The sequence below is a fragment of the Lichenostomus cassidix genome, chromosome 14 (assembly GCF_008360975.1).
Source record: "Lichenostomus cassidix isolate B80296 chromosome 14, HeHo_3.0, whole genome shotgun sequence".
NCBI lineage: Eukaryota > Metazoa > Chordata > Aves > Passeriformes > Meliphagidae > Lichenostomus > Lichenostomus cassidix.
The window spans coordinates 14,111,709-14,122,538 of record NC_139495.1 but is presented as its reverse complement, the minus strand read 5'-3'; positions in this window follow the sequence as shown (position 1 = coordinate 14,122,538).

Sequence of the window (10,830 nt, the reverse complement as noted above, 5' to 3'; positions counted from 1 at the left end):
CTGAATCAAGGATCCCAACCCCCTCAGTCTCCCCCAGAGCCCCCATTTCCCCCATCAGCAGCCCCAGGGAGGGTCATAGGGGTCCTTCACCTCCCAGGCTGTGTCCCTCTGCTGTCCCCTGGTGCTGGCAGGTGCTGGCACAGTGACAGCCCCCATGCAGGCACGGTGGGCTGCAGGGCCACCCTCCCCTGGGGACCAGGAGGCCCTGGGGACAGTACAGGATCCAGCACAGGGACAGAGCCTGTAACACCCATGGCTCACATCATCCAGCCAGGGGAACTTCAAGAGCAGGGACAAGCCTGGTGGCCCTGGTCACACTCCTCCCCACCACCCCACATGCTGGCAGTGGGGAGGGAGGGGGTCTGTGCTGAGCCACGGCCCTGGGCAGGGCTGGGGAAGGTGGTTTTCCCATCAGTGGAGCAGGGGAGATTCCCCTGGGATCCCCCCAAATTAGCAGCAGTGCAGCCTTTCCAGGCTCCCACCTCCCTCCCAGGGCAGCCATGCCTCCTTCCATGCTGGAATGCTGGTGCTGACCCTGCCCCACAGCAGGATGGGGTTCATACCCCTAGACGGGCTGAATGCACCAGAAAACACATATATTTTGCAAAAACTTGATGTTTGCCTTGAAGCTGCTGCAGTGGGCTGGGAGCAGACAGGAGTCAGATGGATGAGGAGTCACAGCTGCTGCTCCAGTGATGCCAGAGGTGTCTGGTTATTGCAAGTGACAAATAACCCCTCAGTGGAGCAGCCCAGGGTAAGGATTTGCTGGTTTGGGGGAAAATGAGCTCTCAGGTGCCTCACCCCAGTGTGAGCCAACACCAGTGTGTTTGGTAATTGACAGATTATGGACTTGGGACAAGGGATGGAGGGACAGGACAAGGGGGAATGGCTTCCCCTGCCAGAGGGCAGGGATAGATGGGATATTGGGAAGGAATTGTTCCCTGTGAGGGTGGGCAGGCCCTGGCACAGGGTGCCCAGAGAAGCTGTGGCTGCCCCTGGATCCCTGCAAGTGTCCAAGGCCAGGTTGGACAGGGCTTGGAGCAGCCTGGGATAGGGGAAAGTGTCCCTGCCCATGGCATGGGGTGGGACTGGATGGGCTTTAAGGTTCCTTCCAACCCAAACCATTCTGTGATTCCATGATAACACCGTCCTGGAGAACTCATGGAGGATGATTCCAGCCACATCACTCTTCCCAGACCCACACACTGTACATCTTCACCCCACAGACCTCCCTGTGTGAATCTATCTGATGCATCAGGAGCACAGGGTGGGCTCATCCCACAAGGATGCTGGATTTGGAGGACAGCCCAGGGCTGCAGCATGTGGATGCATTCCCTAGAGAGGAATCACAAACCTCCAGACGTTATTGTCCCGGTGTGGTCCATCTGGATGGGATTTTCTCCCTGGTCTCTTGAATGGGGACATGAGGCACGAGCTGTTCCTCTCCATATTGATGCATTTCAGGCCGAGTCTCCATAGTGACTGCAGGCTCACAGCTCAGCTGGGGTGAGATCCTGATCCATGGGGTGCTGCAGAGCCAGCTGGAGCCATGGAAAGAGGGGCTGGGAAGGCACCTCACTCCCCAACAGCTGCTGTCCTGCTGGGGTGGGCTTGGAACACAGCTGTCACCGAGGACATACAACTGGTAACTTTATTTATTAAAGGTGCTGTTCATCATTGCAGCTGGGAAAATTGTCCCGGAATTGTCTCAGGCATTGAAGGTGTTGGTGCTTCCTGGACATCCTGAGAGCTGCAGGGGTGCTCGAGGAGAGGAGAGCATCCTCCACTGTCCTGCAAGGTAGAACCATGGAATTGTTTGGGTTGGAAAAGCCCTCTAGGATCATCGAGTGTAACCATTAACCCAGCACTGCCAAGGACACCACTAACCCATGTCCCCAAGTGCCACATCCACATGGCTTTTGAGCACTTCCAGGGATGATAACTCCACCACAGCACAACTTCAGTGCCTGACCACTCTCTCAATGAAGAAATTTTCCCAGTATCCACTCTCAGCCTTCTCAACTGGAGGCCATTTCCTCTGCTTCTGTCACTTGTCCCCTTGGGAGGAAAGCCAGGGTCACACCGGGATAGACACCAAAGCAGACAACCCCTCAGGGCTCAATCCCTTCCCCAAGCAGTTACCAGCAGCAACACCTGCTGAAGGCAGCTTGCACTGTATCTATCTATCTATCCATTATTGATGGGGGAATTCATCCGTGTGTATTACTGCAGGCTCTGCTAATCAAGGTGCTTTTCTCCCCATCCACAAGCAATTCGCAGAACAGAAACGCTCATCAACACATCCCGACTCCCAATTATTCTGCGAACTTCCCAGAAAAGGCTGTCGGAGCGTTACCAGGTAGAGAAATCCATCAGCCTGTGAATGCCCAGGAAGCAGCGTGGGGAGCGACAAGGCTCCCTGCGGCTGAGACAGCTCCGGTGCTGCCACGCTGTGAGCTCAGAGGCACCAAAGGCTTCTGAAAATCCTTAAATCAAAGTATTTTTAATACTTTTAACATCAGCAGACGGTGCTGTTAGAAATTGCTGTTAACCCAGTGAGGTGCCAGACCCACGTGAGCGTGGCAGTGATTGCCCTGCAATTTCCTCTTTTGGGAAGCTGTTCCCTGCATCCCAGCAAAATCTGTTTCTTGTTCGAACCTCTCTGGTGCAGGAGAGAAATGACCCCGAGCTCTACCCAGCCTCCTCTTTCTGGAGGGCAGAGATTTGGGGTGAATCTGAGCTCTGAGGCAGAGCCAAAGCAAAATCACCGTCTGGGGGACATCGAGTCATCCCTGCGGGGCGGGAGTGTCACATCCCGGCTCCGGGAGATTCCTGCTTTGGGGCTTATCTCTGTAAAGTCCATGAGAAATGTAATGTTTAGTGCTCCATTATGTGCTTTGGGGTTTCCCTGATGGCCACAGTCTGTTCCAATATGATTAAAAAGGGATTGATGGCTTGTCAACCTGTCCATAGCCAGAAATCAGCCAAACACCGCTGGCAGGAATGATCAGCTGGGGGATTTTGTAAGGAATCATCTGCTTGGACATTTAGTCCTGAAAAATGCTGGTTTCCAGAGATACTGAGTTACAAAGGACATTGGAGGGACAGGGAGATGCTGTTTAGAGAGAAAAAGTTTGCAAGTCACATCCTACAAGGTGCTGGAGAGCTCCCCCAGCCAGCACCTTGCAGGGGTTGAAGCAGACCTGGAGCTCTGAGCTTGGGGTTTTGCCCAGCGTTTGCAGAAGGGGAGCATCCATTTCCATCCCATTTCCATCCCATTCCCATCCCATTTCCAGCTTGTTTCCGTCCCCTGGGGCGATGACAGCCAGGGACCTCACTCCATCACACAGCAAAGGTCACTCCCAGTGGTGTTTCACCACCCTGCCACATTCCCGTGATAAATGAGCTCCCAGCTCACAAAGGCACTCTCAGATTTGGCACTTGCTCAGAGCCTGCAGCAGCTGCCATCCCTCCAGCAGCCCCCAGGCACTTGGGATGCAAGCCTGGATTCAAAGATGCCCAGGTCTCTTCGGTTTCCCTGTGGATTCTCGCCTAATTCAAGCCGGAAGGTTTCAATGATAAGATCAAGAACTCTGAAATTCATCTCTTATTCACATCCTGCCCCGCGGCTGCACTCTTTGTCCCCATCCTCTGCCGAAGGGCACGGCTTCCCCTCTTCCATATGGAAAGCCTTGGCAGGCAGAGCAGCATCAATATTCCAAGTCGGGATTCATACAACCCCAGCACCAGGAATTGAAGGAGCAGATAAAGGGATGCATCTTTTGTTTCCTCCCTGGCTGGTAGGAGGTTGCAACTTTTTCTGTATCCAATTCTGGGGCCTCAGCACAAGAAAAACCTGTCTGGAGCTGTTGGAAAGGGTCCAGAGGAGGCCATGGAGATGCTCCAAAGGCTGCAGCCCCTCTGCTCTGGAGCCAGGCTGGGAGAGCAGGGGCTGTTCACCTGGAGAAGAGAAGCTCCAGGGAGACCTCAGAGCTCCTTCCAGTGCCTAAAGGGGCTTCAGGAGAGCTGGAGAGGGACTTGGGACAAGGGATGGAGGGACAGGACAAGGGGGAATGGCTTCCTACTGCCAGAGGGCAGGGATGGATGGGATATTGGGAAGGAATTGCTCCCTGTGAGGGTGGGCAGGTCCTGGCACAGGGTGCCCAGAGAAGCTGTGGCTGCCCCTGGATCACTGGCAGTGTTCAAGGCCAGGCTGGACAGGGCTTGGAGCAGCCTGGGACAGTGGAAGGTGTCCCTGCTGATCCCCCCCCACATGAAAACATTGCTAATTGTCATTTAGCCTAATTATCATTAAGCTGGGCAGGGTCAGGGTTAGCCCGAGGCAGAATCACTGCAGGGCATCTCCATCAGAGCCTCCCAGCAGTTGTTCATGCACTCCCCAGGGGTGTGGCAGAGCCTTGCCAGCTCGGGTTGGTCCCCAGAATTCCCAGGGGGAAGCTGGAAGATCTCCTCTGCCCTTTGCCAGAACACATCTGCAGTCACTGCAGGGAATACGTGGCTCTGTCCTGAGGGTGAAGGCTCAGCCCTTGCTCCTCCCAGCCTGGGGGCATCTCCTCCAACCCTGAGGAGTATCCCCTGTGGCTCCGTGGCAGGAAAACCTGGGGTGCCCCAGAGGTGGCATCATCTCAGCTGCTCTGAGAACAGATGTGCTTTCCATACCTTTAACATCCTGCTTTGTAAAACCAAGGCATTAAGAATGTGCCTTGTCTGGCCCTGAGGTCTGGGTCCTTCCCAGCCTTCCAGCTGTCCCAAGTATTGGCTGTTTGCTACCTTATGGGAATGTGTGATGGATGAAAATGTATTTTCACCCTGGACTGTAACTGGCAGTGCTCTGTTGTACTCAGCAAAGCATTCAAGTCACTTGGACCTGCCAGGTGAGATGTGCTCTGCATTTCCCTCTTGCCAGCAGATCTGAAAGAGCTCCAGAAAAACTCCCCCATGCCAACTCCTCTCACAGCACAAAACCTGGCTTAGAGCTGGGAAAGGGAGGCACTGAGCCTGGAGCTTCTGTGCTGTCACAGGTCAGGATGCTCCAGGTGGGACTGGTGGATTCTGGAAGGCCAGCTAACAGAGAATACGTCAGGATGCATCTCCTCCAGCATTATTTCCTGAGAATCACCCAAGTTTGGGAGCTGACAGCCTCCCAGACACAGGGCTGGATCACAACACACTTGCTGGGAAAGTTCCCTCCTCTTCACTTGGGGTGAAATGAAGTGAAAAAGCAATTTGCCCATTTCTTAGCAGTTCCTTGCATGTGTTCCTGCAGGAGCTTTCCACAGAACTGCTGGAGCAGGTGGATCTGAGGCTGGGCAGCACCCTGGGCCTGGTGGGGTGGGCTGCTCCTTGTGCTGCTTCTCGTGCTGTTGCAGGGAACAAACACCACTGCACCTCTGCTCAAACACAGCTCCCATTGTCCCAAATGTCAATCACAGAATCATGAAATGGTTTCTGTGGGATGGGACCTCACAGCCCATCCAGTGCCACCCCCTGCCATGGGCTGGGACACCTTCCACTAGCCCAGGTTGCTCCAAGCTCCATCCAGCCTGACCTTGGACACTGCCAGGGATCCAGGGGCAGCCACAGCTTCTCTGGGCACCCTGTGCCAGGGCCTTGCCACACCCTGAAGTTCTGGGCCCTTTCTGGCAGCAGATTCCTGGATGTTTACAAAATCTTCACCAAAATGTGGAGGTTTGGGTTGTACTGAAAGGTATCAGTAGATGCCACAAGCTAGGCTGAAAAACCTGCTGGATTTTTGTGTCAGCCAGGGCTGCTTGTGTGTGATTTCCCTTCTGATGGCAAAAGGGCCAATTAATCAGTATAAATTCCTGGCTGTGTAGTCCCTGGTTATTGTTCCTTCCACACCCACTCCTACTCCTGCTGATGCCAGGAAGCTCTCCAGAAGCAGCAGCGTGGATCACACACCTCCTGCCTCAGCAGCTTCTGTCTTCCCCACAGATCTGAGATATTTTAGCTCTCAGAATGTAGGCTCCTCCTGGGCACAAGCAGCTCCGGGCACTTGCGCAGAGGGTGCTGCACACAGCATAGGGATGGGGTGTTATCAAACCCATTTACTGACCCCCACTCCTGCTCTGCAGCCTTCCCACCCTGGACACCACTCTCCTGCAATTCCATAGGCTTTGGATGAGGATTATTCACTTCTCTTTTAGTGGATGAAACCTCAGGCTGGGTCCTGGGTTTGCTGGCAATGTGATCTATTTTCTGGAGGTTGAGTAAAGAGAGATTTCGGGCTGGACATGTCATCTGTGCTCATAAAGATGCCCAGATATCCTCATCAGGAGTGTTTTTCTGATGTCACCACACGTTTTCCAACAGCTTAACAACTGATGAAGGCACCCAGCCTGCAGAGAAAATCTATCTCCTGTCCAGGAAGCCAGAGATCCTCCCCCTAACTGAGAGGGGATAATAATTCCTCAAATCCCATAAGAACTGCAGTGCAACAGCTTTGCACTGAGTTTGTAAGGTTTCCCTCCAGCATGCAGAGGCAGGTGACACAGCTGAGGCACAGGGAGCTGCTGGGAGGGATGTTGGACTCATCCACAGGGAATGGCTTCCCCTGGGCTCAATTTCACAGCTGAGAGCAGTTTTGGAAGAGGAAAAGGTGGTTCCAAGGAGGGGTTATTGCCAGGTGAGGTGTGACCCCACTGCTGCTCATCTCTCCCTGTGACCATGCCTGGCTTGCTCTGGCTGCGATTCCTGCCAGGAGATGAAGCTGGATCCAGGGATCCCTTGGGCTTTGCTGGGAGCTCAGCACTGCCATCCCCTCCCTGGCCACTGGCACTCACCTGCCTGCAGGCCACAGGTTGCAAAATCTGCCAGCCCAGCTGTGCCCAGTGCCAGCCCAGCTGTGCCCAGTGCCAGCCCAGCGATCTGCCACTCTCTCCTGCTCACCATCCTCTGCTCAAATCACCTCCATCATTTCCACTCCAAACCTTTCCTTGTCACAAACCTATTTTGCAGGTGTTTCGAACACAAACCAGCTCCCGACACCTTTCGGCAGAGCAACGCTAAATTCTGCTGCTGAGATCACAAGTTTCTGCCAGCACAGGGATATAAATTCCCAGACTGGCCCAGCCCAAGGTCTGTCTATCCAAGACTCCAACTCCCTTTGAGAACATCCCTCGGAGGGGAGTGAAAATCAGGCAAAGGTGGCACCTCCACAGGTAAGGAGTATTTGGGATAATCCTGGAAGAGCTCTCCTTTCCACTCATTTGTGTCCCTAGTTTTGATGGGATGCTGATTACCCTTGATTATTGTGGATATAAAATACCTAACAATGGGGGGAAATCCTCTGGAATTGTACTTAAGCTGGTACATTTTAATGCAGTGGATGTGGCACCTGGGGACATGGTTCAGTGGTGGGGAATGGTTGGACTCAGTGATCTTGGAGGGCTTTTTTTCCTAAAGATTCTGTGGTTGCAATGAGTCAAATAAAGAGGCTGTGCCAAGTTTGGGGCCTGGAGAAGAGGACCTTGCCCAGGAGGGTTTGTTTCATCCTTTTGCTGGCAGGGCTTGTGTTTCCTCTTCCATGAGCAGCATTTTTCTGGGTGATCCTTATCAAAAAGGGTAAAATTGGGTGGCTGTGACAGTGTCCTTCCAAGCCTGTCCTTCCTTTGTCCTTGTCACCCTGGCTGGTTGTTCTCTATGCCTTTCCCTACAGGTAGTCCAAGGAGCCAAAATTTTGGTGAAAAACACACCAAACCATCCATTATAGGTCTCTTCCAAGTGAGGGTATTTGATGAGAAAACAACAGTTTTTGGATTCCCTGTGCCTTGTGGTGACAATGAGCTGGACTTGCAGCTCCCAGGCTCTCTGGCAGGGCTGTGCTGGCTTTAAATCAAGCTGTGCTGTGCCATCTGAAATTGGACCCCCAGGAATGAGGCAGATTTTGAGAAATCAGCACTTAGCACTGGCTTTGGGTGGGTCAAATGGCACTTTGCTTTGGAAGGAGCTAATGGAGGGTGGGAGTATAATTTTGTTTTTCACTGCATATAAATGAGAAGCCAATCTCCTCTCCTGACCTGTCAGACACAGATGGAGATGGATCTGGAAATCTCCTTGCTCAGGGGTGTTTTCCATCCTAAGCAGCTTCTCCTGCTCATCTGCTGGGCAACCAAAGGGCAGCTGCTGATTTATTACCCCTGGTGTTTGATCCATGGGCTGCAGCTTATCCCAGGCACCCAGCTCTCCTCTAATGCCAGCCCATTAACAGGGAGAGCTGCTCTGCACTGTAATTACAGGGAACGTGACATTCCTGCATATTTTCCTTCCCCAGACCTTCAGATATTCCCAGGTTCTTCCCCACAAAGAGCACTTCACTTCCCCCAGTCATTTCCCTGGCCATTTCTTCTCCTGGGAGGGGTTATTTTCCTTTCCTCACCTCTGGAGGGATAAGGTTAAAGTTAAATAAAGTGGGAAGAAAAGAGTTTGCTCATGAACCGCTTCAAAGACCAAGAAGTCTGCAAGCTGAGCCAACCCTCATCAGCAAACAGAAACCTCAGATCCTGTGGATAAGGCAGCAGCCCAGCATGAAAACAGAATTTAGGTGAAAATTAATGTCCCAGATGGGAAACAAGGCAGGCTCTGATTGGAAGAGCAAAAATTGGTGCCCAACTTGAAAGTAAAAGGCAAAAGTGGATGCAAAAAGCAGAGCATGAAGTGTCTGTACAACTCCATGAACCAGCCAAAGGAAAACCTCATCATTTCCTACCCTGCCCATTTTTGGGATTTTTTTGCACCAGCCCCTCTCTGAGCAAACAATCTGGCAGATTCCCTTCCCAGTCTTTCAAGCTATTTGTAAAGCTAAAACCTTATCTAACAGGGAAGCTGGGAAGCAACCCAGCAGAAACAGATCATATTTTCTCCACCATCATGACCACACTCATTTTAAAATTTTTATTTTCCACAATATGTGAAAGTTGACTAGGAGTATATTAAAGTATACAGTGGCTTCAAATGAGCATTTTCCAGTGATGCAAAAGAAGCCTGAGGACTTTTTGCCTGTTTTTTCCTCCAACAGGGCAGCCACAGATGAGTGTTTTCTGATCTTTGTGCTTGAAGAATATGCAGAATGCCTGTTCATTGCAATTTTTTTTTATTCCTAATTTAAAAAGCATTAGAGAAAATGAGGCTAAAAATCACTTGTGTTCTCATTTGATCATATTTTCAATGGCACATTTGTGTCCCAGCCCAGATAAAAGCAGAGGGGCTCCAGCCCTTGGAGCATCTTCATCTCTGACCCTTGGTGAGTGTGGTCCAGGTGGCTCTGACCCCAAGTGTTTGCCCCATGGGAATCTCATTAAGCAGCAACTCCTCACAAAGCCTAATTCCTTGTTAACAGAGGGGGAAGAATTGTTTTAGGTCTATCTGCCAGGTAGTGTAATGCAAGGATGTGAGAACTTAACTTAAAAATATGTGATAGAAACTTTAATGCCAAGCTCTACTAAAAAAAAAACCCCAAAACTTCTGGGGAAAGAACAGTAGAACATGAAGAATGAAAATATATATATTGGCCACAAAAACCCAAAAACACCCCCAACCTTCATTTCATCTGTGACAAGATGGCTGAAAGGATCAACAGAGGGAAAGATGAATGGAGCTGATTATTTATATGTTGAGAACCTGACAGGTATGCCCAACTGTACTCAAAGCCTGCAGTGCCAGCTGATGGCTCACCCATTGCCACAGAAACCTGCACCAAAATTGCCAGTATTCTTTCCGTTCCAAGAAAATTTCCACTTTTGTACTGGTGAAGAGGAGAAAAAAAACCCAATTCCTTGGGTGTGGACTGTGGAATGGGGAGGTGTTTCCATGGCAGTGAATTCATGTGTCTAGGGAACAAGCAGAGGTGCATTTCCCTTCAGGTGTGGGTTGCTAGAGATGGGAAGTGGGCAGGGAGAAAAGTTTATCCTTCATGGATGGAGGCTGAGCTCCTGCCAGAGAGGCTGCTCCTCTCTATGTCACTGTTTAGTTCAAAGCTACATCCACCCCACTGCCAACAGCAACTTTGTGCTGCCTAACATTAATATATAAATATTAATCACATTTACCTTAACTCTCAGTGTAGTGTTTACCTCAGCTGTGGAATTTATTTTATTTATTTTATTTATTTTGCAGATTTGGCTTTCCCCCACATATTTCACTGTTAGTGAGTGTAACTCAGAGCACGGCAGGGGAATGTTCCCTTTCTTCCTTGATCCCCTGAACAAGTGGGATTGCTGATACATTATTGAACTGGTGAATTATTCAAAGTTTGCTGTCTCATGCTTATCTTGCATTAGAAACACAGCCTCTAAACACATCTCCTATTTCCTAATGTACCTCATTTCAGTATTTATTCTTTCAGGATTCATTGCTCCTTGCTTGCTTTTGATTACTTTTTCAATCATGTGCATGGGTTGCTCACTACAGAGTCATGTCTGTGTGTTTTCTAAGCTTTGGCAGTCAGAACTGAAAAACTCTGAACTGCATTGGAAAAAGTCCTCAGACATCCACAGATCAGCCTGACATGTAGATGATTTTCAACTCCATCCACCCTGAGATAGAGATTACCCTGTCAGGAAGAGCTGTGGCTGCTCCATCCAGTGTTTCTGCAGAGATTTGTGATCACAGCTCTCATAACTTTGTCCACCCAAGATCACCACTGTCAGCACAGAAACCCTCTCACTGTCCTTCCTCGATGCATCAGCAAGAAAACTGCTGAGGTTATGTATGTAGGGGCAAACTCGGGACATTAAGATCCTTTAAGAAGTTTCTTAAAAAGCTGCACCCAGGATCAATCAGCCTCTGCTG